At 33.7% G+C, this 21,554-nt stretch overlaps 1 pseudogene; it reads right to left on the bottom strand.

Moving 5' to 3' along the window:
- Positions 1-4,852: 4,852 nt before the first annotated feature.
- Positions 4,853-20,146, bottom strand: LOC100775545 (pre-mRNA-splicing factor ATP-dependent RNA helicase DEAH1-like; annotated as a pseudogene).
- Between the last annotated feature and the right edge of the window lie 1,408 nt (positions 20,147-21,554).

The raw sequence follows: 21,554 nt of genomic DNA, 5'->3' as shown, positions 1-21,554 counted from the left end.
AATTTTTCATTAACTAACCATTACTTAATTTATAGCTCTTTCATATAATTTTTCTAACAAATGAGAAACATTTACAAATTAACTAATGAAGAATTAATTTTAACTTATGAAAAAGTTATTTTTTTTTTTAATTTTCATCTCCTTAAAATGTTTCTATAAAAACCCACTTAACCTCACGTATAGGATTAATGTTTGAAAGCTCATGAAAAAATAACAATGTTCAAAGGCGCGTGAAAGTAATGTTTGAACATTGTTCTTAATTAGGAATTATTTGCTTCCACATACACAATACATGAACCTTATCTCTTTTGTTTACACAGGCCAAATGCAGGAAAGTTTTCTATGCTTTTGTGTGTGTGTGTTTTTTTAAATTTGATTCAATAGGAACGTCGACTCCTAGTGGATCTTCTTATCTCATTTGTTCCCCATTTTCATTATATAAATATTCCACTTGGGTTATAGTATTCATTATTCTTTTTGAAAACTTTGTTTGAAAACATAGTGGGGAAAGATTTGACATTGCTATGGTACCAAACAAAACATAAACATAAAAACAATTAAATTTCTCGCAATGTAACTAGTAACTAGAAAAGAGAAGCTTCATATTATCTCTTTGTTGGTGTCCATGAAAGGAAGCAATCCCCTATACTAGATGACAATATGCTATCTAAGAAGAGGGGAGTATCACATATAGATGGGTAAAGAAAGAAATGACTGAAAACAAATAATATTATTACACATATATAAGATCCGTTCATCACTGTCAATTTAATTATAATTGCAAAAAAGGAAAAAAGAAACATAGTATATGTGTAGGCAAATGCAAATTAATTATAGTAGAAGCACCAGTAAAAAATTACTTTTTAACAATAATGAAGTCACTTTCTTGACTATAATCATTCATAGAGCGCTTTTATTAAACCGAGTATAATATCAGTAATAATCTGAATGGTTAACAACAGCGAGCCCACTTGGATACTTTCCCTTTCCCGTAGCCTTCTTCCATTTCTTTGACAACAGAAATTAATCAAAGAACTATCTTAGTCACGTAAGCAGTATTAATTACGCTACGTAGGATGGTAACACGTCGTAGCCTAATCATTTTTATTGTTTTTTATTTGAGAAGTATTGCATTCAAATCATGAAACTAATATGGTTGAAGCTTGAAATCAGTTGATAGCTAACGTACGTATGTCTTTGTGCTTTTATGCTCATCCATTTCCTTGGTCTCTCAACTCTTTTATTTTAGTTCAGAAAATCTCTCACTCAAAATTAAGAACTTTTTTAAAAAAAAAATACTCAAATTTATTTTAAAAATTCATCTATTCAAAACAATGAATATACCTTTACTTTTGAAAAGATTATACTATAACGTGAGTATTACATGGGGAGGTTCTTCTAGCCGTGTCTTATTCTAACACGCAAGCATAATAAACAAGACAATCTAATTGCATCCCCATCCATGGCAACCATAGTCAAATCTATCAAACTTTGATGTAATAATCTTTTGTCCCAAATAAGAGTCTTGTTTCACATAGTTAGAAATTCTATATATCCATTGTATTACACGCATCACTTTCAAAATTAAATGCGCATTTTGAAACCGAAAATTATGGATGACCAACTTTAGCTTCCAAAGTGTTCACCTTAATTAATAGACATCTGCCAAACTCTGATATTTGTGTGCCTTCCCTGTCATGAAATTGTTCGGAAATGCCGCACCAATTCTATAAGCATGTTTCTCGCAAATAGATAATTATTTGTCTTTTATTAGTTCAGGTTATATTTGTCTTTTACAAAGTGTTAAATTTTTATTAGATTAATATTTAAATTCAACCCTAATGCTATCTATATTTGGTTGGATAGAAAAATTTAAATATAAGGAAGAGAAAAGTTGGAAATTCAAATTGAAGGAGAAACAAAAGAAGAAAAAAATGAACTTTTTGTTTATAAAAATATTTTTTTTCTTTTTTTTCTTCCACTCATTCTTCAACTAACAGAAAGAAAGAAACAAAAACCCGAATATATGTTTTTTTTTTCTTTATTTTGTTTTCACTCAATCAAATATACTATAATATTCTTAAATTTATCAAAAATTGATGATGTACAAATTTAACTGAAAATCAAATCTAAGTAAATCAATATCAAATTAATTTAACAAGTATAAGCTATGTTCAATAAAATTAGATGAAAAGTTAGTTAGAAGTTGAAAAATTAGTTAATAACGGAAAAACTAACTTATTAAATTAAAAATGTTCAATAAAACTAAATGTTAAAGTAGTTGAAAATTATAAAATAATAGAAAAATAATAAAATCATGATTTATTTTAAAAAGATAATAATAAAAATGAATAAATATATCAATGATAAAAGTAAAATAAAATATAAAAAAATTAGAAGCTAAAAACTTGTATTTTAAAAAATGCTACTTCAAGTAATATTTTTAAAAACGCTAGAATCATCAATTATTATATATAATTTGAAGCAATCATTCAAAACTATTTTTGTATCCAAAAACCTATTTTACATTTAACAAGTCTTTGTGCAATAGAACCTTTAGCAAATATAATACTCGTTAAAATTCTGATAGTTGTCTGGTCTCCATTAGCAAAATTTAAAAGAGATTACCTTGTGCGTAAACAAATTTGATATTTTAATTTCTCCTTTCTCTCGAGTTGTTATTCTCATTTGAATGATCCTTCATCTTATGAAAGATCCTTCTTGGTAAGTGAGAATACACAAGGAAATTCTAATATTAGACCTTTCTCTGCTTGGGAAGGGAAGAGAGCATATACCCAACAACTTGAGAGAAATACCAACTTAACTAATTAACTTTTTGTTTGGATGAATAATTTATTACGTCAATCTCTAGTACAAGACATATAAACATTCTAGTCAAAATTATTGGGCGGATCCTTTTGCTTTTATGCCATTGTCCTACATTATGCAAAGTTAACAATGTTCTATTGGATCTAATTTTGACTTAGTATTAGTATCACGCCTTTAATATTATTACTAATGTATGCAATTTTAAAATATTAATAAATTTGATTTTTTATGAGCAAATAAATTTGATAAATTAGAATCATTATCTAAGAAATCTTACATTTCAAATAATGTCAATGACTTATCATTAGATGAGAATATAAAGAATTTCATGTAGACAATAAATCCAATTATTACTATAACGGGATGATCAATACCCTTATGGCAGTTTACTTAATGTGAGTAGACATCAATTAAGGAAGAAGCTAAGAGATGAGAAATACCATGGCTTATTCAATATAAGAAAAAGCTATATAACATAAGGAAAAAGGTGGAAGGATTTATCATTGATGTTCATTTTAATCATGTTCCAAGATCAATTGGTAGCGAAAATGATAAACCTTTCCACCCATTTATGATTTGGGGTTTTAGGGTTTGGGGTGAGGGATTAGGGTTTGAGTTTTGGGATTTAGGGTTTAAGTTTTGTGGTTTAGGGTTGAGGGTTTGGGATTTGGAGTGTAGGGTTAAGAGTTGATGGTTTAGGGTTTGGGGTTAAGGGTGGGGGATTTAGGGTTTGGGATTTGGGGTTTGTGGTTGGGGGTTTAAGGTGTAGGGTTTGTGGTTTGGGCTTAGGGTTGAGGGTTTAAAGTTGAGGGTTTAAGATTGGGGGTGGGGTTTTTGAGATTTAGGATTTCAAGTTTAGGAAGCCAAGATTGCATGATGGGATAAAATACGAGGATAAAATTTGTCAATAATTTTAAAGGGGAAGCAAAATTGAAATTCAAAACAACTAGTAAAACTAAAATTGAAATTGAAAACAACTAAGGAGACCAAAGTCGAAATTAAAAACAAATAAGGAGACTTGAAATACAATTTTACTTTCAAAATAAATCACCATTATGATTTAATATAGAAAATCAATCCATTTTTTTGTCAAATTAATTTCAAGAAGTTTTGAAATAAATATAAAAATTAGTCTTTAATATCAAAATTGGTTTTCAACAATGCTTAATTGTTGTTTTAGTCTCTAGATTTGAAATGTGTATTACTTTTAATTCCTAAAATTTAAAATCATTTTTTTTATGATTTTTGCAAATTATTTTTTTGTCTCTAACATAATAAATTAATAATTTATGACAATTTTTAACTTTAATTATTTGAATCACTTAAATTTATATTTTAAAAATGAAAGTACTATAAAGTCCGTTACAAAATATTAAAACTCATCATAAAGTATCAATTTATTGTTAGAAGTAAAAAAAATAATGTCAAAATTCAGAAAATAAAAAAAAAATATTTTTAAATTTTAGGGACTAAAAAAAAAATCTAAATTCTTGGACTAAATAAGTAATCAAGCAAAAATAAAATTTTTTCAATTGTTGATAGACCAAACGAACTAAGCTAAATGACGGATAGTTCAGTGCGTAAAGACATTCTGCCTCTTGTCAAGGATGAATCTATGCAGCTAAATCAGATTTTAAAACTACATTATAAAGTGGAGCATTAACAGTGAGGAAAAATAAAATCTGAAGTACAACATTGACAGAAAGTCACGCGTTATAAATAAAATTAAAATGATAGGAAACAATATTGAAAAGACATTTGCCAGATCAAATGAAATCTGTACAATCATCAGAAGTAAATACATGCCTCTGAATATTTCTGGGTTAAAATAGTGTCCTTTAAGAAATGTGTACAATATTAAACTAGCAATACTAACAAATTGAATTATAGATGGCACTTGTTACAAAAATATGAAACAGAAACTTATATGAAAAAATTTGTGTAAACGAAATCACCACTCACCAAGGGAGAGCTACTATAGCAAGTGAGGGTAACTACAGTCTAAGCTAATTTCAACAAGATATAATATGCATGCTATAGTATAAATTACGGCGAAAAAATATTTACAATACGTCTCCCAATGAAATTGAAACTTAGATGACAAAATTTGTGTAAACGAAATCACCACTCACCAAGGGAGAGCTACTATAGCAAGTGAGGGTAACTACAGTCTAAGCTAATTTCAACAAGATATAATATGCATGCTATATTATAAATTAGGGCCAAAAAATATTTACAATACGTTTCCCATGTTTAAGAGTGAGACTTTTTTATCCCCCAAAATGACTTGATAAAAGTACTTTCTCCTCCCAAAGCATATGTAAAGATGTCAACAATCTGTCCTACGATGCAAGTCCTGCTCCACGAGGCATTTTCTTCGAATATGCTGCCACAAGATTTGATTCAACAACTCAATAGCTAACGAGAATAAAAGTTTATGGCATAAAGCAACAAATTATTTTTGTTATAACAATCAACAAATTCAAAATTGATTACTATGCTATACGCTGATTGTCCAAAATATCTCCCCTAGCTCACTATTACAATTACCTTTTTTGGCACTTATAGGTTAAATTTGAATTTATTTAAATGTTCAATGAATTAACTCATGGCATAACAATAATTCTTGCCAACAGTCAGTGGTATATCTTTGCAAGCAGTCTAATTATAAAAGAAGGGATATGTAACAAATTATCTAATTAACTATCCATTAAGTTACACAAGTTAAATGAAAAGAGCAACATTATATTCTCTTGTAATATTCTCCTATTAATCTCTAATAAATTATAAAGTGTTAAATAAAAATGGAGATACTACAATAGTTACACTAAACGGCCGAAAAATAAATTAACAGCATGTCATTCTATAAACTAGAATGGGCCATATTAAAAAATGAGGGATTATACTTCACAAACTAATGACAAGAACCTTTGTTTGCTGCAATCTACAACCTGATTCTTTATTTTTTTTTGCTCTGCAAAAATAATATTATATTACTGAGTACCAGTGGTACTGGAAGTACATATTACATTCAGATATGCTCCCTTGACATTTTGTATGCCCATGGAACCAATCTGATATAAGTTAGCATATTACATAAATCTGTTCTAAAATTCTATTTTCTTGCATTAAGAAATCCTTCTCTGATATTGGAAGGTCAATTATCTGTAAAGCTCAAAGGGAAATGTTGTTGACTCCTTGCAAAAATATAATGGCAATATAAAGATGAAGAGAGAGAAAGAAAGATCATACAGTCTTCAACATCCTTAAGCTGGTAATAGTGGGGGGCTATCTCCACCAACCACTCTGGCTTCAACTCCGTCACCTGCAATTTGTGTATGCGATTTCAGCTACTGAAACATCCATTGAAAGAAGTTGTGAAACATTTGAATTGGTTAACAGTTAGGAATACCTGTCTCATATACTCCTTGGTTGAGAGTACTAGTTCATGGTATACAACCCATCTGGGAAGAACCTACGAAAGGTAAACAAAGAGAAAAGATGAGATTTTCTTTACAATACCAATATCAGTCCAATGCACATAAATGCAACATAAAGTTGTTTGATTCTCTTTTCAAATTGCCTCAAATTGGAATAAAAACACGCACACACCAGATTGAATTGTTAGGATTTCTCTAAAAATTTAAGGCTCAAGCTCAGCAACATACTATAGAAAAAAAATTAGTTCCTTTATGATCATAACAGGACCAGGTTACATCAATATTACAGTTAGTGAAGAAGATATTCAAGTCCATAGCACTAAATATCATGCTACTCAAGCTGTTCCTATAGATGATGAAGACTCTCCATAGAGCGCATCCACATTTGCAAATTCTTATATTTTGATGATTCAACTCCTAGGTTAGAATTTTCATTTGGATGTAATTTTTATTACCTTTTTATCAATAAACATTGAGGGTCCTAGGGTTTATCAAGTCTTAAGTGATTTTAATTATATCTATTAAATTAATGATGGCTTTGGCATGATTTGTTAGTTTCCATCTTAAAACCAATTGGAATTAAGTGAAGTTGCACAACATATTATATAAGCTCCAGTTGAAGAATTGAGGCAAGCAACGTGGAACTTCCTAACACACACCACCAGAGATGTTTGCCAAAATGCCTACAAGAACTAGAGAGCCTAATAGAATAGGCAAGAATCAAGATGAGTTATAGGCTCCGATACCATGTTAAATTTCATCATAAAATCAATTGACATCAAGTGAAGTTACCCAATAGATATATAAACTGCATCCCGAGAACTAAGGCCAGCGATGTACGACTTCCTAACATTATTATGTTTGACTTTGGTATCAAAATTATGTTGGAAAATTTTCTTGAAAATTGAAAACTTTGTAATAGATTCCGTTTGGGCTATATAACTGTAGTAATCTCTATGTAATAGATTACTCATCAACTAATGTTAGATTACCTCGAATATTTGATTATCTATGACCAGTAATCAATTACCTAAATGATTATCTCTCTTTCAGATGTGTTTTTTTTTTGCTACTCACGCCTACAAAAGGTTTGAAACCAGCCCTTTCTTCTCTCCTTCGGCTGAGAACAATGCTACTCTGCCCACAAAACTCCCACCCCAGATTGTTTCCCCTATTCCCTTTGTTGCACCAGCTTCAATCATTAATTCGTTGTTCGCACTTCACCTCATTTGACCACATACCAGCAACAATATTGACCCAAACCCGTGTCTCCTCCTTCATCCAATCCTTTAGATTCATCTCTTGCCCCAATCAACTGTCCAAGTACATAGCCTGCACTTGGGCTTCCCATCTCGTTATGTAGAGGTATTTGATCCTCTCACAATCCTAATCCTCTCTATGCTTGTATTTTAAATTATGAGCATTTATCTCCCTCCTATTTCTCTTGTCACCTCATTTATCAGATGTGCTATTCTCTTCATGGTTTGAAACATCCCCCTTAGGCCTGGTATGACATTAGAGTTCTTCCTTGCTACAATTGGCATGGCTGATCACTCTATTTTCTTCATTTATTCTCCTGAAGACCATTACATTTGTTGTCTATGTTTACAATATTGTCATCACTAGCGATGATGAGGTTGGCATCCAGCACCTAAAAAACCATCTATACCGTCAATTTCAAACAAAGATCTGGACCCTCTCAAATATTTATTGGGAATTGAGGTTGCCTAGTCCCATTTCGGTGTTGCCATTACTCAAAATAAGTATACATTGGACCAAGACAAGACCAATATGCTTGTCTGTTCTCTGGATGCTCCCTATGACCCTATTGCTAACCTTCTTTGATGCAATCCTACTCCGCAAGGACATTGGATAGAAAAACTCCAAGTAGATTGGGCCAGAGATGCAAGAGAAGGCCCTAGGGTTCTTATGAGCCTTAGGGTAGATTTCGGGCCCATGGGCTAAGTACGAGCCCGCTTATCTTTGTAAATATTAGATTAAGGTTTCATTATTTTTGGGCCTTGTATTTAGGGCTCCATAATGTAGGTAGGGTACCCTAGAAATATAGGATTTTTCAGCCCTTGTATTTTAGGGCACCTAGACTAGTTTTTGTATTAGGGGTAATTTTGTAATTTCACATGCACTAAGTGGATATTTGATGTGTGTGGTTGGAAATAAATTTAATTGAATTGGTAGAAGCCCAATCCAATTAAATTTTAGAGGGGGAGGTGAGCATTTGCTTACTACACCCCATTGCCACATCATATAGTCACACTTTGTGCATGTCCTTCATGCTTTTCATGCCTCATGACACCTAAGCACACTTAGTGGAGAATCTTGGAATTGATCTTGGATTAGTGGGCTGAACCATAACTAAAATTCACTAATCATAATTAGTGAAATTTTGGCTCCAAAGTTTGGCTCCACAAATTCAATTTCAAATTCAAGTGAAATTTGAATTTTCCTCCAATTTTGTGTGACACTTAGGCTATAAATAGAGGTCATGTGTGTGCATTTTTTTCAACTTTGATCATTTGAATATTAAACTTCAGATTTCAAAGCTCATTTGGAGCACAAAATTTCGTGCTCTTCTCTCCCTCTCCCTTCATTCATCTCCTTCTTCCTCCAAGCTCTTATCCATGGCCTCCTATGGTGGTGAGCTTCTTCTAGACTCATCTTCTCCTTGAAGTGGCGTCTCCTCTCTCTCTTCCTTCTCCATTCCGCTGCCATTCATCTTCCAAGAAGCAAAGGAATCCATTGATGAAGAAGATCCTAGGCCTACAAGCTCCAATGGAGCTTGCATCATGTGGTATCAAGAGCATCTTCATCTAGGTGATGTTCTTTTGCTTCCTCTATCTTTTTGTTCGGTGAATTCTCTTTAATTCCTTGTTCTTCATCTTATTCTCCATGTATATCCTCCATTGTCTTGTGGTTTGGTGCTATTTAGAGTAGATTAAAAAAAAATAAACCGATTAAATCTTAGATCTACACTTGTTCTTGCATTTCTATGGTTCAAATTTTGTAGATCTACTCTTGAATCTTGTTTTTGTGTTGATTTTAGGTTCTATCAATTTTCATTCATAATATTCTTGTTCTGAACCTTTAGATCTAAATTTTGTTCCAAAATATTGATTAGAAAAAAAAAACACAAAAATCTAAGTGTAAATCACTTAATCCATGTTGTCTTAGAGTCATGTTTAGTCATAGTAATTGTCACATTATGTTCTAAGCTTGTGTTGAATTTTATTTTGTTGATTGAATTCTAGATACATTTGTTCATGTATTCTTGTCATTCTTAGCCTATCTTTTGAATTTTGAGTCTAATTCATGCATGTTATTTAGTTCATAACATGTTCTAAATCAATTCCTAGAAGTAGTCTTGTTCTTGAACTTTTTTTTTTTGCTTTCTAAGTTTCCTACATGATGCCTATGATGAAGTTGAGTTGTGGTGCTGAGTTGTGGCTGGATTTGTGAATCAAAATAAGTCTTAAGCTCTCTTTAATTGTGTTATTCAAGATAATTGAGCATAAGCAAACACAAATTGTAACTATCCAAGCCTTAAGCAACATAAACACTACTCTTGATTTCTAGGCTGAAATCGCTGGTGCTGGCAGCTTGAACATACGAACTTGTATAAATTACTGGGAATTGGTAACTACGTTTTTTGAGCTGAAACTTTTACTGAATTTTCTAGACATCTGGACCAAAATTATAAAAAAAGAATCAAGCGATTTGGATTAAAGAAAAAAATAATAAAAATCTCACAAGTTGGCAGAAAAATCAGTGTCCAGGAAAAAAAAGAAAAGTGAAAGGAAAGTGTGCTTGTTGTTTTGGCTCAAAATTTGTTCTATAATTGGTGCATATTTTATACCAATCCTAGTTCTGAAATTTCAATTGAACATTATTGTGAAAACAAGTGCCAAAACTAGAGGTTTCTTGAGTCTTTTTTTTTAGAGTTTTTCTACTCTACTCTAGAGCCATTCTAGGTTTCTCTTTGAGTCCTAGCTTGCTTTTTGTGCTTTTCATTGCTTTAATTGTTGAATAATCCTTGGAAATTTGTCTTGTTAAAACTCTATTGGTTTAGCTTTCATTTCATTTTTTTTTTGTCTTTGGTTATTGCTTGTCTCTTTGTTTCCTTGCTTGTGAGTTGCCATATAGGGAATTGGAAAGGAGGATTGGTGCCATATCTTGAAGAATTTGAGTCAAGAAGCAAGGGGCCAACCACCTTAAGAGCTATTGGACTAAGAAGCACTCCAAATTGAGTGAAACACTAAAGAGAGAATAGCCACCACAATTGAGGACTTTTTTCTTTGTAATTTTGTAATTGGCAATTTGCTTTGCTTTCAAATTTTGTAACAAAAAGGCCTTTCATTGGAAGTAAGTTGGGAGCCTCCGCTAGGTCACCCTACTTCCATTTGTGTGTAATAATTTTAGGCAATTTCCCCTTAGGATAGTGAGTGTTTTGTTGGGAACCTTAAATGAGGTCATCCAAACACTCTTAGGATCCGCCTAGTTTGCATTTCTTGCACTTTAATTTCTTGCTTATTTTCATAGCTTATTTCCTTTACCCTCCATTGTCAAACTGCCTAGATAGCTTGCCTTTTACTAATTAGTTTTTACCTTATCTTTCACACCTCTTTTAGTGTTTATTTTGGCTAGTTTCAACCATAGTTTATTTTACCTTTTGTTTTCAAACCCCCAACAAGAAAGAACCATAACTTAGGAACCAACATGAGTCTTCATTCTTCATCTAGTGTTAATGGTGAGGGTTCTACTCCTAAGGACCCCTTGTATAAGATATTAGATGAGTTGAGATCCCTTAAGTTGTGGAAAGAAAAACAAGAGAGAAAAGAAAAAGGTAAAAAAAGAGTGGAAGAAATAAGTCAAGATGAAAGAAAGAAAATAAGAGAGGAAGAAAGAAGAAAAATAATGGAAGAAATGAAAAGAGAAAAACATGTCTCCTATAGTAGTCATAACTCTTGCAAGAGCCTAAGTGAAGAACTTCGTGACTATTATGAAGGAAGGCATAGGTCACATCTTAGACCTCACTCCCATAGGAGAGAAAATGAAAGAAAGCCTCAAGAGGTTAACATTAAACTCCCATACTTCCATGGAAAGGACAATGTAGAGGCCAATTTAGATCGGGAAATAAGGGTAGAGCAACAACTTAAAAGGAAGTCTACTTCAAAATCTTATGGCTCTCACTCTTATCCAAAGAAAGACCAAGGTCAAGGAATCTTAGGGGTGAGACCTTCTAAGCCCAAAGATGATAAGGGGAAGACAATAGAAAAGCAACCCCTTAAGGTTAGTATGCAAGAGAAGACTAGCTCCATGAAGTGCTTTAAATGTCTTGGAAGAGGACACATTACTTCTCAATGCCCCACCAAGAAAACCATGATTATGAGGGGCCAAGACATTTATAGTAGCCAAGATGAGGCTACTACTTCACCTTCCTCTAGTAAAAGTGAAGAAGCAAAAGGGGAAGAATCTAGTGAAGAGATCTACCCCCAAGAAGAAGGACAACCTTTAATGGTTAAGGAGAAGTGTAAGGAGGTAAGTGTCTCCTCCAAGAGGTTAGCTAAGAAGGAAAGACATTTTGAAATAAAGACAAATATTAAAGAAATTTCCCTTCTTAGACAACCTCCACATTTTCTCCTTTGTAAAAAGACACTTGTTAGCATTGCCACATCTCTTAGGCTTGAGTTTATTCCTCAAGTAAAGGAGTTGTTGGATGAGGGTTTGGTTCGCAAGAGATTAAATCCTTGTACTTTGTTGGTGCCCAAAATAGGTATTATTAGGCACCAAATCCCTAAAATAGGTGGTGTGATGAATGCTTTGGGTGGTGCAACACTCTTTTGTAAAATTACTCATGCACCCAACATCTTCATGATTTGTGTACATAGGGACTCATTAGGTAGGTTTGTTCTTATTTTTAGTTTCAATACAAACTTAGGCACTCATATGGGACACCTTAGGTTTGTCATACTTTTTGGTAGGAATAATCAACATGAAAATACAGAAAAAGGTATGTTCTATTGCTTTGCTTTTCTTAATTTTTTAAATTGTGATCAAAGGGTTCCCATGAACCCTAAGAGAATAAAAGTCATTCCTGAGTGGCCCGCTCCACCAAGTGTAAGAAAAATTTGGGGCTTCCAAGACTTAACAAACTTTTACAAAAGGTTTGCCCCATATTTTTCTATACTTGTAGCACCACTCATTGAGTTGGTGAGGAACCATGTTCCTTCATGGGAAGATGCCTAGGAAATGAGTTTTCAGACCTTACCTTACTTCAACATACTAAACACCACTAATACATATGTTTTTGTTCTTTTTACAGGTGTTAAGGGAAGGAGCCCAGAGTATCAAGAACCTCAGGATTTGAGGTCAAATCCTTTTCAAGGGGGAGGGAATGATGCAATCCTACTCCGCAAGGGCATTGGATAGAAAAACTCCAAGTAGATTGGGCCAGAGATGCAAGAGAAGGCCCTAGGGTTCTTATGAGCCTTAGGGTAGATTTCGGGCCCATGGGCTAAGTACGAGCCCGCTTATCTTTGTAAATATTAGATTAAGATTTCATTATTTTTGGGCCTTGTATTTAGGGCTCCATAATGTAGGTAGGGTACCCTAGAAATATAGGATTTTTCAGCCCTTGTATTTTAGGGCACCTAGACTAGTTTTTGTATTAGGGGTAGTTTTGTAATTTCACATGCACTAAGTGGATATTTGATGTGTGTGGTTGGAAATAAATTTAATTGAATTGGTAGAAGCCCAATCCAATTAAATTTTAGAGGGGGAGGTGAGCATTTGCTTACTACACCCCATTGTCACATCATATAGTCACACTTTGTGCATGTCCTTCATGTTTTTCATGCCTCATGACACCTAAGCACACTTAGTGGAGAATCTTGGAATTGATCTTGGATTAGTGGGCTGAACCATAACTAAAATTCACTAATCATAATTAGTGAAATTTTGGCTCCAAAGTTTGGCTCCACAAATTCAATTTCAAATTCAAGTGAAATTTGAATTTCCCTCCAATTTTGTGTGACACTTAGGCTATAAATAGAGGTCATGTGTGTGCATTTTTTTCAACTTTGATCATTTGAATATTAAACTTCAGATTTCAAAGCTCATTTGGAGCACAAAATTTCGTGCTCTTCTCTCCCTCTCCCTTCATTCATCTCCTTCTTCCTCCAAGCTCTTATCCATGGCCTCCTATGGTGGTGAGCTTCTTCTAGACTCATCTTCTCCTTGAAGTGGCGTCTCCTCTCTCTCTTCCTTCTCCATTCCGCTGCCATTCATCTTCCAAGAAGCAAAGGAATCCATTGATGAAGAAGATCCTAGGCCTACAAGCTCCAATGGAGCTTGCATCATTCTTCCAGGTCAAGGAGCCATTGAAAGACCTGAGAAGGTATTGACTCCTAGTAGGCATCACCTTTGTTGTAACTGCAGTGGGTTAGTTTCTGAATTCCACTTGTGATAGTCATAGGATGTTGTATGCATTATTCATTACATAAAAAATGCACCAGGTAAAGCATTATTATATGAGGACAAAGGCAAAGCAAAGATCACTTGTTACTCTATCTTGTTACTCTAAGGAGTGGGCAAGGTCACCTTTACAAAAAAAATTGGTTCAATTTATTTGAATTGTTTATTACAATAATACAACACAACTCTTTTGATGTTAACTAGAAATAGGGAAGGGAGCAGTCCATTAAAGCAACAGATGTTATCAGCAACATAAAAGAAAAGTACCTGTGCCAGCCCCAAACTAGGATGTATGTGAACAGTCTGTGAATGTTTAACAGTTCGATATGATCCATTCTTTTGCAGCCGTGCAGAGTGTGGGAAAAACCCTGCAACAGTTAAAATTAGATTCAGTATAATAAAAAAGATCTGCGTTGCAAGAAATTATTAGTCTTATAAGTTTACTAGATGTAATGGATTTCTTGATGGCATCTAAATCATTAGCATCTGAAGTTAGTTCAATCTCAACCCTCTCTAAAAGACCTGCCAGTTGATCACGAATATCCCTAGCCCGTTTCATACTCCTTACCTGAACATCAAAATAGCAAACAAATTTAGAATATTACAGCAGAAATCAACACGGATGCATAAAAGCATTTTAACAGAGGAAAGAAGACCAAAGTATCAAATTGTCACAACCATAAATCATTATCATTTCACTGACAGATCATTGTTGAAATAGTTCATTGGTGATTCAAAGTGACAGGGGAACTAAACATGGACAGCATTGTCATAAGCTCACATACAAGTTCTAAACTGGTCTTTTATGAAACAAATACTATCAGTAGAATAAATTAAAAAGTAATAAAAGAAATGGTAAGATATCCTTCAAGAAACCCAAAAAAGGAAAAGTAGATCAATAAAAAGAAAAGGACAAGTAGTAAGTACTAAGTACAACTTCACAAAACTAGCTAATCTCTTTGCATAAGAAAACCCACTAAAGTAGCTATCAACCTAACACGACAAAGATTTACCACAAAAGCATCACACATCTCCGCGGTCAATAAGGAGAAGATGGAGATAGTTTTTTTTTATGGTAATAATAAATTTTACAGTCTTCAGATTGTCCAAAATTTTCCAAGATTATTATATTTAAACTCAAATGATTTCTAAATGAACTAACAATTAAACAAAATTAAATTTAGAAATAGTTAACTAGAGTAACATTTCTAAATTATCACTACTTATTGTACTTAACCATGTACAGACGTGTGTACTAATTTCTTCCAGCATTTTCACTAAATATGGACGCACCAAATACTGGGTTTGTAGTTTGTTAGACAAAGACCCATACCTGTATATAATTCTCATAACACCATTGCATTGAATAATTTGTCTCCTTCCATGAATTGTAGACCTGAATAATAATAATAAGGTTCAGTAAAAATCTAGACTGAAGAAACACCAATTATCAATTATAAACAAATATGCAATCCAATGATAATCTGGCCATGTCCTACCCAGGTGAAAAAGTAAATACACAACAAGCACAAAATAAATATTCAATCTATAATTAGATCAACAATAGAGTCTAACATTTCACAGAAAGGAAATATGGATATAGATAAGATGATAACCAACAAAATACAGAAAAAAAAAGTCAGAAGAAACAGAACCTTTAGCAGCGCCATATGGTCTCCCACATTTCCAGTGTGAAAATTCAGCCTTGCATTGTCTGCATGTACTTGTTTATCTTTTGGACGGTAAAATATTGAGTTTCCAACCGAAAGCATAGCTGCAATAGAAATGATATCATCTGAACACTTGTAATTTTCTGAAGCCACTATCATTTTTTACAACATTGGATCAAGTGGGAACTCTGCCATCTGTCTGCCCACCTTAGTTAATTCACCAAGCTTATTTAACGCACTTAATGCAAATAGAAGCTCCAAAGCTTTCAATAAGGCCTCAGCAGGTGGATGATCCATAAAATCAAAGTTCAATAAGTCATGAATACCAAGACTTTTTAAAGTCAAAACTACATTTGCAAGGTTAGTCCTCTGTATTTCTGGTACAGTGTTATCATCCAAATCATTGTGATAATTTTACAGTGTTATCATCCAAATCATTGTGATAAATTTTACAGTGTTATCATCCAAATCATTGTATGCAGTATACAGTCGGAAGCACTTTCCAGGACCCATTCTTCCAGAACGGCCAGCTCTTTGATTTGCTGAAGCTTTTGAGATGGGAGTTACTAGCAAAGACTCCATTCCTGTTCTTGGATTATAACTTTTCATCTTACAGAATCCTGGATCAATAACATACTTGATCCCATCAATTGTCAATGATGTTTCTGCAATATTAGTAGCAAGGACAACCTTTCGTGCCCCTTCGGGAGTGGGTTCAAATATTTTAGCTTGTAGTTCAGTTGGAAGGTTGGCATATATAGGGCATATTATTAACTCAGAAATTTTAGTCCCCAAGCCTCTAGTTCGATGCTTCAAGATTTCTTCTGCCGTTTCAATTTCTTCTTGACCAGTAAGGAATACCAATATATCTCCAGGAGGTTGAGTGACATGGATTTGAAGTGATGTGACAATAGCTGCATCTAAGTAGTCAGATAGCTTATTTCAACAGGATATCGTCTCCCTGGAATTCTGAATATTGGCGCAGAATCAACGTAATCACTGAATTTCTCTGCATCAAGTGTAGCACTTGATATCAGCAGCTTGAGATCAGGCCGGAAACGAGCAATATCCTGTAACAAAAACAGAGTAAGCAACCATTTTAATCCCTGAATATATATTCCACTGTCACATTTTACCTTAAAACTAAGGAAATTCAAATAAGTCCCTGAAAGTTTAATTCATCAAACACATTAATCCAAAATTAAAAAAAAAATGTGCAACTCAAGTGATGATATTATCATATGTTTAGGGACAAAAATGATAGTATGTGGTTAAGTTTAAGGACTTAAACAACTAGAAATTTATGGGACTTATTTGAAATTTTTGTAGTTCAGGAACTAATGTGACAACACTATATACTTCCAAGGACCAAAATGATTATTTACTCCAAAAACAGAGTGTGTGAGTAAGTACACAGGAGGATATTATAATGAACAACTACAAATAAGATTATTTATTCATTTAACCTGAACATAACTGGCATAAATTCCACTAACAATTTTTCACAGGGTTGGGCAACATAACACTAATTACAGTAATACAACCACATGAGATAGGCAAGCAAGGTTAGTAGTTTGATTTACCCTATCTAGCCACTAAGTGTCTATTTATTTTGAATTGGAGTGACTACTTTCTTAAAGAATAATTGATTTGGAGTTCTTGATGAATGTTGGGTGTGTCTATATACTTCTAGCCTAGAGCAGAAACTTGGTGGTAGAGTGCAATTTTTTTGTTCTACCATGCATAAGGTTGGAGTAGAATGTAGACATCTTCAAAGGTGTTTCTATGCCCTTACATATGCTATGGGGCAGGTTTAGTGTATGCTCTTTCATTGGTGCTACAGCTATGGTCAGTTAAGGGGGACTAAACAATCTTAGATGTGAATAGAATGGACAAATTTGTTGCTAGTTTAAAACTGAAAGTTTGAATATCCTTGTTTCTTGAGGGCCCTTTGGTCATCAAGGAGTCCCTAATTGCATTATTCCTAGTTTCTCTCCAATAAAACTTCTTCATTTATAAAAAACAAGTAATACTATTATAAAACAATAATAATAATATACACCAGAGGTAAATAATAATATGAAAATCTTAATTTTTATATAAAAATATTATGCATTGTTAACCATCTAGCTCACAATTTCCCTCATTCTTTCCAATAAACTTTCTTCTTTTATCCATAAGAAAGCATTCATGCAGCTACTACTTAACACCCTAACTTAAGCAGTGGTATTAACCAACAACAACAATAATAGTACTAATAATCATTAAAGAAAAATGACCAAGTCACCTAACCAAATCAATTTGAACATTGACAAGTACCTTCCGTGTCCCTGCTGCATCTCTTTCTCGCATATGCTGCTCTAATTCCTCCTTCTCTCTTTGATCTTTCAATCTTTCTTCTTCGGACTGTTTGCAAATAAGCAAGCAATCATATCAAGACAAGAAACGGATAATAATAATAATAATAAATGCTTTTACAAAACTGATGTAATAAAACATCATATACACAAAGGGAAGTTTTCTTAACAAATTCCGCTTTCACATTATCAACAAAAAATAGACTGCACAAAATCTAGTTTTCTTTTGAAAACAAAAATCATATTTAAGTCAGGCAAATAATAGCTCATTACCACCATGGCACATATGAATCAAAATATCAGTAAGAGACCTAATTACCCTATAAACAAAGCCAGAAACTCAATGATTAATAGAGTTGAATATGTTTATTAAAGATTACTGAAATACAACTTAGGAAAAACAACAATCTAGCTGGCAGTGCAATAACATACATAAATCAAACAATTGGATATGACAGAAATTTCATTATCAGTTACAGACTATGTCATGTATAGCACATTTATTTATACATTTAAAGGGGGAAAATACCTCAGAATCACTAACTTCATCAGGGGAAGTTCTTCTCTTAACTTGTCTCTCCTTTTCCTTTCTCAAAATTACCTGCAGGATTGCATTTGGTGAAAACAAGTCACATGCTGTTAGAAGAACCATTGACTAGAAGCTTACTATGATCAAGAAATATGTAATTGAATCTAATAGGTTATGAGCACATTGCCTCATCATCTTGAACTTCAGTTTTCTTCCTGAAACATTTTTTATGGTTGTCAGACCTTCTAGATGATGCAGTAGTTACTGAAGATTTATCTACATAGTCATCGTCACTATCGTCATCAGCCTTCAAAATTGAGTAAGTAAGTCTTCTGCTTCCTCGCCAACATTGCAGCTTCTCTCTCTGGTTTCTGATATTGCTGATATAGAATGCAAGAGTATCAATAGACAGCAGATAATAGATATTTCTACAGGAAAGGATTTGCAAGACAAACACCACAAAGATGGCAGTATATTATCACTGCACGTTAGATAAAATAGAAAAACTCACATTTATACCAGATGATCTATGAGGAACTCTTGAGTAAATTTCTTCCGCAAATGCATGAGTGTCCATTGACGAGATCCCAAACTCCACTAGTTTGCCCACCAAATGAGCTGGAGAAGTAGCTTGCTTGGCTGCAAAACCAAAAAAGAGATTACCAAAATACTGCACATCAATCCCAGACATGATTTCCAAATTGACTATAGAAGAATTTTTAAGGCGACAAAACAATATTAAATGAATTACATAGTCCAATCATGAACTGGACAACTGTGGGCTGAGAATATCCCAGTATAGACATCAACTTATCTGATACCCATGTCTTTAGACTGTCATCACTCCCCATTGTTTTTTTTTTTTTTTTGCTCAGCAAAAGTAATGATATATTATATAAGAGTACCAGAGGTACTGTGGTACAGTATAGGATGCATCACTCCCCATTGTCACTGCATAAAGTATATAAAATACAATACATCAGCCTAATTTCGGAGTACTTGGTTAGGAAACATGACAAGAGTGGCTCTGAAGATGATCTTAAAAATTTAAAATTCTTGTAAGCCCAGATAGAACTTGATCCATAGTTGCAAACACAAGTAATATATAATCTTTGCATCTAATGTTAACAAATGTCACTGGAAGGTGTAACCCTTATTCTGGTGGGAGTTGCAAATTCAATGACAAAAAAAAATTATGTATCTTCCTTGCTTAAGCAATATCCGATATTGGTTTGAAACCCTCCAACACTTAATTCAAAGATATTTGATAATTGTACTGTAATCACCAAGAACCCAAATCAAATCGAAAATTCCCTTACCAGATCCCGTGTTGGGAAAAACATATCCGCGAAGCAAACCCTAAAAACGCATCCAGCGCTCCGACAGGGGAAAAATTGGGATCGATCGCCGCAGAAAATCGCGAGCTAGCGAGAGGCGGAATCGATTGGAGAGAGGTGGTGGGAAGATTGGGGGAGGAATCGAGGGACAGAGGAAAAAGAAATAGTGATGAAAGGATTAGCGTTAGCGGTTTTTTTTGGAAGAAACGCGGCTTGAATGTAATATTGGGTTTGCACATTATCACAATAAAACAAATCTAGAGAAGGAAGAATTTATACCTTGCATCTAAACCATGCACCACGGTAACCACCTTGAAATCATCTTGACTCGGCCAAATCCCCTACTTGGAATGGAAGATCAGGCATCTTTATGCACTTTCACTTTTATAAGACAAAAATCTTTATATAAAACTGCAAAGATTATTATATGAGAAAATTGTTAAACAATCATGTTTCAGGTTTTCGGCCCTTCAACTTAAGTAACATAAGAGACTGTGGATAAAATAGTGAACAAACAAACAGGACAACAAAATAATAAAAATATATAATAACACTAAAAGTGAAAAAATAATATAATTATAGGTTAAAATTCCATTAGAGATAGAGAGAGAAAGAAAGTATGCAGAGAGAACAATGACTTTAACAATGCACAACAAATAAAGCAAACTAGTTTTCAAAATTAAATCTTGATCTAGTCCGAAAAGTAGCATTCCATTTTGTTTGAGAACACAACAATATTAAGATGACAGGCAAAGGATAAAGATCCTCAATGCCCCAAACATCTTCAAACCTTGGAACAGCAATACCACATAACCCAAATTAAGCATACAAAAGGATCAAGACAAATAAGCATTTAAAGAATGACAACCTCAAAGTATGTGCTGTCAACTATATCAACCCATAGAGAAATCTATGAAAAAAGGAAATTCATATCCATCCTAATTTACGTTTTCTCTGAACTGATTTCATCAGTGTAGTTAATCCAAACTTGAAAGGGGACTCGGGGATGATAACTGATCAGCTACGGACCTATGGCTGCCTTAGTTAGATATAACATTAGGGGTACACACAGCTCAGGTTGGATCTGGTTTTAAAGAGAATATAGTCCAACCAAATCAAATGAGCATGGTTTGGATTGCATCCTATTAGCTTCTTTTTTTTTAACACAACCCAAGCGGGCAATTGCGTTATACACATTGTGGCATTCAATTTTTTTTTAAAATTATAATTCAAATAAAGGTCCTTATTAGGAGAATCATCATCAACCTGAATCAGTTGTATCAAATCATGGCCTATGAGAACCCTCAAGAAAGCATATAAACCATCAATGTGGGTGTGAATCGTGTGATACCCAAATCAGCTGTATCATTTAGCTAGTGACATTCAATTACCTAAATGATATGTTAAAAAGAAAAGGTTATGGGCCTGTCCATATGGGTTACATTTTCAGCCCACATCCCACAGCAGCCCAACTCAGCCGACGCAATTATTAAACAACCTAACCCGGTTTACCAATTACCAACCCCTGAGTGCTAGCATCCCCAAATTTTTGAATCAAACAAACCTGAGGTCCCAAGAACCCTATGCCTTCACAAACCCTAACGTCGATTCAGATCGTTTGTTCGCACTTCAATCTCCAAGTGATAAGTACACTCTTCTCTCCCCATTCACTCGCATTGGCTTTTGCTAGTTGAAGTCTTTCATTGTTGTCAAATTCATATCAGGTTTCCCTTTCTCCCCCTCTCTTGTTATCTTATCGATTTTGGTTCATTCCATGCCTCTGTAACTTTCTTTATTTGTTTCTTTGTTTCTTTCTTCATGTAATCCCTGCTGAAAGAATTTTGTTTCTGTACTTTATTTTCCACCAATTAAAACTTACAAGTCATCTGTAATGACAATTGTTA

This window comes from Glycine max, chromosome 8 (genome assembly GCF_000004515.6).
Source record: "Glycine max cultivar Williams 82 chromosome 8, Glycine_max_v4.0, whole genome shotgun sequence".
Taxonomy (NCBI): domain Eukaryota; kingdom Viridiplantae; phylum Streptophyta; class Magnoliopsida; order Fabales; family Fabaceae; genus Glycine; species Glycine max.
The sequence above is the reverse complement of the archived record's forward strand: the minus strand, read 5'-3'. Positions and strand labels throughout refer to the sequence as shown.